This window comes from Cotesia glomerata, linkage group LG5, assembly GCF_020080835.1.
Source record: "Cotesia glomerata isolate CgM1 linkage group LG5, MPM_Cglom_v2.3, whole genome shotgun sequence".
NCBI classification, from domain to species: domain Eukaryota; kingdom Metazoa; phylum Arthropoda; class Insecta; order Hymenoptera; family Braconidae; genus Cotesia; species Cotesia glomerata.
The window spans coordinates 25,493,508-25,500,184 of record NC_058162.1 but is presented as its reverse complement, the minus strand read 5'-3'; the positions used below and the strand labels follow the sequence as shown (position 1 = coordinate 25,500,184).

Sequence of the window (6,677 nt, the reverse complement as noted above, 5' to 3'; positions counted from 1 at the left end):
GTCTTAAGTTTTGAGGCAACAAAAAATTAATGCACTAATAAATTTTCAGCGGAAAAAATTCAAAGGTCAGAGAAGAAACAGATTTTTTTGCATTTGCAATAAATTGTCGCAAGTTGCCGGCGACAAAAAGATTTATCGTGAAAGTATGACGCATTAAATTTTCTAGAATCTTAAAATGAAAATGCCTGAAATTATTTTTCGTTGAAAATTCAAATTGGAATTTTATAATTTTTGACAAGAATATTTTATTTATATTAGAATTTTATTTTATAAGTATCAAGTTTATAATAAATAATGTGATTAATGGAAAATGCGGCGCATTATTCAGAAAAAGCGAAACCTTTGACGAGGAACGTATCCTTTGAGATACAAATTAAATTAATTCAATGAGTTTAATGGTGAAGCTCCGAGCTATTGGATCGATTTGGATGGAGTTGATTAAAAAGGAGACTCAAGAGTTTTTATTTAACGGAATGTATCGCTGTTTAATCGAGTGTTTGTATCATTTATTCGAACGCGTAGTATGTTTATTTGCTTTATGCCAGAATGAATAATTATTTTGAAGGATTTTATTATTATTAAAAGAAAAAAAAATTGTTCTACGAAATAAATTGTGGTTTATAAATTTTAATTAAAAAATATAATATATCGAAAATTAATATTTTATTCTTATTTAAAACTCATTAAAAATTATTTTCTATTTTTTAGTTTGATTTTTTATTAAAGCGCGTTTTAAACTTTTTAAAACAATTATTTATTTTGTACTTTTTAGTTCGATTTACCGTCATAGCGTGGATTTTACTTGTTCAAACTATAATTTTTAAAAATTGTAAAACGTACGAAAGGTCCCTCGTTGATCCTAACCTTAGTCATAAGCTCGTCTCAAAGGTTAACCTATCAATGTCTTAGTACTTGCGTTAGTACTTGACGCTCGGCACTGCCGTGTCTTCGGATATAAAAAACCGGAAATCCTGTCGATCCTGGTCAGGATAATCGGACAAACTTATTAAATAATTGCATTGTCATCGGTCCTTGATAATTGTGCAAAGTTTTAATTTAATCCTAGGTTCTGAAGTGCCCGAAAATCCAGTTCAAAGATTCGTTACATAGACAGATACATAGATACAGGCAAAGCTAATAAAAGCGTGTTAAAAAAAGATCTTTTGTAGAAAAAAATGGTCTTATTTAGTGACAAGCGCTCAAAATTTTGATTGCTTAAGTTGGAAAGAAGAGTAATTTGTCTTTTGTTTCTTAAACTTGGGTATCTCATATTGAAGACCTCGAAATCCTACCCGCAATAGACCCATTGACTTTAACACATTCAAATCTTGCACCCAGTAGAGGAATAAAAGAATTATTCAGATCTCCGTCCCGCATCTTAGGAGGATTGACGGAGATTTGAATTCTTTAGATTTATTTCTACTAAGATATCTGAAGAAAAAGAAAATTAACAAACCATGAGGGTTTACATTCCAATTTGGGATCAAATTCAGAATAAATTTTGTGTGTACAAAAAGTAACCGAGAATCTGAGATTTGATATAAGAAGAAATAAGAAATGTTGGATTCTTGCAAGTGCTAACAAATTACTCGGCTAAATGCTTAACGCGGGTAGTTTTAACTCAAATTAATTGGAGTGATAATTAATGCTAAAGAATTACACACCCTTGAAGTTAAAAAGGCAAAAATTTTCAGGTCTAATGTGAATTCATGTTAGTAATAGAAAAAATTTAAATGTATAAATTAAGCTTGTTAAATTTAAAAAAATGATTTTAAATATTCTAGTAATTACCTTAAGGTAAAAGCCCCAATTATTGACGGGGGTCTAAATATTGACACCCTAAATTATTTTTAAATATATTAAATTATCTGTAATAAGAATAACGATCAAATAAATTTTTATTAAATTCTAATTAATTAAAAAATTGAGAAAAATTACATTCAGTTCAAAATATTAAATATTAATCATTAAAAAAAAATAAAGTTAGCACCAGTTCATCAAATCAGCTTACGAGCGTCTATTTTCTTAACAACTTTGGTTAGAAAAGCATTTTTTTTAACTGCCGAGTTTAAATTAATTTTTTCATGTAATTATATGATCTATTTTTTTTTTAATTAACAATATATGAAATATTTATAAAATTAAATAATCGAAATTAATTGTATGCTTTATGATATTTAAATAATGGGAGTCAATAACTAGTTCATAATTTTTATGGTGAATCCCATATTGACAGCCAGTCGACAGCGCTATGACGCCTTTTTTTTTAAGTATAAAATACGTTATATACGCGATTATATTCAAGGCTTTTAACTGTCAAATAACTCGGCGTGTTTTAGTGTTAAATAAGTTTTTAAATAAATTGTTATATTTTTCATAATAATTATTCATTCATAGAAATTATTATTAATTAACTTTAATAATATTGATTACTTTATATCAAGTTTTTGATAAATAACAATATAACCAAATGATTCGACGCATGTGCAGTAGGGGCGTCAATAATTGGGGTTACGGTACGTCAATAATTAGATCAATCAGTTTTTTAACCCGTCAATAATTGGTGTATCCAGATCATATATTTAATTATTTAAAATTAATTAGTAAATATCACTGATTATCATTTTAAAAAAAGAAATTGATTAGTTAAAACATTACTGAAGACATTACCACAAACAAAATTCATCGATATTTATATTTGATTGCTTAAAAAAAATGAAATCATAACTTTGTCTCTTATAGCGTCAATAATTGGGGCTTTTACCTTAGTGAATTTTTTATTTTTAGTTGAAAATAATAAAAAAATTTTTTTTTGTGTAAAGAGAAGAGTACTTACAAAGATTGACAAAGCTTGTAAAGTTTGTAAAGTAATAGGGAATTTTTAAATAAAAAGTTTATTTTCAACTGAAGAAAGAAGAATTAATTCACTTTTTAAGTTGTACACGGAAAAAAGTAAATTGTAATAAATAATAGTCGATTTATAATAAGTAATGATTATCTGGAAAAAATTTCCATTTCAAACAGTAAAATCGTGATTTTAACAATTACTTTATAATATTTATCATTTAAATGCTGGAATTTATTATTTACATGGAAGAAAATACTATTTCAAACAGTAATATTCGCTATGTGAAAGTCGAAAATGTTAAAGTATAATAATTAAGACTTTTGACTTTGATATTTATCATTTCGTGCCTAAAAAATGATCTTATGATAGTTAAAAATATAAACTACAGCTACACGGAGAAAAAAATATCGTTAGAATAAGGATTCGTATCGTTATTCTGACTATACGCCGTATAGTCATTTTTTTAGAGATTTACGCTGTATAGCCAATTCAGCTATACAGCGGATCATCAAAATGACGATCCATATCATTATTTTAGCGTTACATTTAGTTAATTCAACTATACAGATCCTCACGTTAACAAAACAGTTGCCTGTTTTGACGAAACTACATATATTGACAAGAGCTATACTCTGTATGCTTAAGTCAAACAAATGAATCCTCAAATCAGCAATCCGGATCGTTATTTTAAGGAAACGTCATTTGAGGATACGTTGGATAGTCATTTTAACAATATTTTTTTTTCCGTGTACTAAATTTCTATACAAGCAACGTCAATATTTACAAAGTAAAATGGTAAATTTCAAACGCAACGCTAAAAATCAAACTATAATTATTGATTTGCTTGGACTGGTAAAATATATATTTTAAGAGTAGAATTTTTACTGTTTCAAATGTTAAATTCTCCGAGTGTGAGACCTTCCTCTTCTCCTCATAGTATAGACTATGTATTGAAATGGCAATTTTTACTATTTGAAACTGTAATTTTTTAAGATGAGAGAGTCGTTATTTACTATAGTGACAGCTACTAATTACATTTTCGATATTAAATTATAAATAGTGGCTTTTACACTTTCTACATTAAGTTTTGTAATATTTACATTTGTGCCACCCTGATGTCCACTGTACTGTTTGAAACTATAAAAATTAACTGGAATCCGAGTGAATTTTACACAGAAAAAAAGGTTCACTTGAGCCAAGAAAATATTTTTCTTCTTAATTATTTTCTTGAGCGAAAAAAAAAATTTTTTTTTGACACAAGAAATTACACGTATTCCAACAAAATTAATTCTCTTGCGTTAAGAAATACGTATCTTGATCCAAGAAAATTTATTTAAGTCAAGAAAATCTTGTTGTTTTGAGAAAATTCAGCCTCGAAGCTTCAAAAAATTTAGTTCTTGATAGAAGTTAATTTTCTTGTCTTGAGAAAATTTCTCTCTTGCTCCAAAAATTTAAATATAAAGATAGAAGTAAATTTTCATTAATATTTCTATTGATTAACATGTCACATGGGAAGATCAAATAATATTTCATCATTTTTTTTCATTCAATATGTATAATTGCACGCTAAAATAATATAAAATAGGTATCAAATATTCAAGAGAAAAATTTTTTCAAGGCGAAAAAATTATTTTTTCAGCTGAAGTAGGTGGTACTGTTTCCCTAAAGTATCTAAAAATCTTGATCAAATACAAAAATTTATTGTATCAAGTATTTATGATAATTTGAATTAAGAAAAAATAACTTCCACCAAAAATAGAATTTCAAGAAAAATTTTTACTTCGGCCAACACAACTTCTTCCTTCGGTCTTCCTTCAGTCATCCTTCGGTCTTCCTTCAGTCATCCGAAAATTTTCTTAAGCCAAGAATTTTGTTCTCCAGTCAAGAAATTTTTCTTTCCGTGTAAAGTTTAATTTTTTTCGTGTAAATTCTTTAAAAATTAATTTTTTCATTCATAAATTCCTCAACTACTAAATAAAACGTCAAAATCTATAAATAATTCTCGTACTACAGCCATAAACATGACAGCGGACATTTCCTCTTTAGTTTCTGATGAAATACCGCAAATGAACAGAACAAGAAACCGTAAAAAAAGCTCTCAAGCCCCGTTATTTCTCGGTACACTAATTTGCTATAAAAAGCTGCAGTTTCTTTCTGACCTATTTGTGCACTCGTCATCTGGAGTCTTGCACCCTTGCACTGTAATTACAATCAAAAAATCCATTACCAAAATTACTTAAAAATCAATGAGACATTGCGACAAAAAATTTTAATTCTAGAAACCTCAAGCGATATTGCGAGCTTTTTGATGCACGGAAAAAACCTCCAATTTATAATTTAATATCGAAAATGTGATTGGTCTGTCACTATAGTAAATAACGACTCTTTCATCTTAAAACATTACAGTTTCAAACAGTAAAAATTGCCGTTTCAATATATAGTCTATACTATAAAGAGAAGGGAAAGGTCTCATACTCGGAGAATTTAACATTTGAAACAGTAAAAATTCTACTCTTAAAATATATATTTTACCAGTCCAAGCAAATCAATAATTATAGTTTGATTTTTAGCGTTGCGTTTAAAATTTACCATTTCACTTTATAAATATTGACGTTGCTTGTATAGGAATTTAGTAACTGTAGTTTATATTTTTTACATATCATAAAATCATTTTTTAGTTACGAAATGATAAATATCAAAGTCAAAATTCTTAATTATTATACTTTAAAATTTCCGACTTTGACATAGCGAATTTCCTGTTTGAAATAGTATTTTCTTCCATGTAAATAATAAATCTTTGCATTCAAATGATAAATATTATAAAGTGATTGTTAAAATCACGATTTTACTGTTTGAAATGGTAATTTTTTCCAGTTGATCATTACTAATTATAAATCGACTATTATTTATTACAGTTTACTTCTTTCCGTGCACAATTCATAATTTAATATCAAAAATTTGATTAGTAGCTGTCACTATAGTAAATAACGACTCTTTACTCTTAAAACATTACAGTTTCAAACAGTAAAAATTGCTCTTTCAATATATAGTTTATACTATGAAGAGAAGGGAAAGGTCTCATACTCGCAGAATTTAAAATTTGAAACAGTAAAAATTCTACTCTTAAAATATATATTTTACCAGTCCAAGCCAATCAATAATTATAGTTTGATTTTTAGCGTTGCGTTTAAAATTTACCATTTCACTTTATAAATATTGACGTTGCTTGTATAAAAATTTAGTAACTGTAGTTTATATTTTTTACATATCATAAAATCATTTTTAGGTACGAAATGATAAATATCAAAGTCAAAATTCTTAATTATTATACTTTAAAATTGCCGACTTTCACATAGCGAATTTACTGTTTGAAATAGTATTTTCTTCTATTTAAATAATAAATTGTAGCATTTAAATGATAAATATTATAAAGTGATTGTTAAAATCACGATTTTACTGTTTGAAATGGTAATTTTTTCTAGTTGATCATTACTTATTATAAATCGACTATTATTTATTACATTGTTTACTTTTTTCCGTTTACATTGCAACAAAAATCTTAATTCTAGAAGCCTCAGCGATATTGCGAGCTTTTTGATGCATTTTTCTCAGTGATATCTATATCCAGTTTATATATTTATATATTTATATATAAATATATAACAGTGCACGAGTGGCTCCGCATCACGAGCAGCCCGGGCACTCTCTGAGGCTCTGAGCTTTCAAGCTCTTCTCTGTACTATATATACATACTGTACTCTATATAATACATTATACACTATACAGTCTGTACTATCACTCACCCTTTCTCCCACTCTCTATCTCCTCC

The 6,677-nt window shown here is 27.3% G+C and overlaps 1 protein-coding gene across 1 annotated transcript in view; it reads left to right on the top strand.

Annotated features, from left to right (window-relative positions):
* LOC123266314 overlaps window positions 1-6,677 on the top strand; it is a 126,127-nt gene that overhangs the window by 47,713 nt on the left and 71,737 nt on the right. The gene's annotated exons all lie outside the window — the stretch shown is intronic.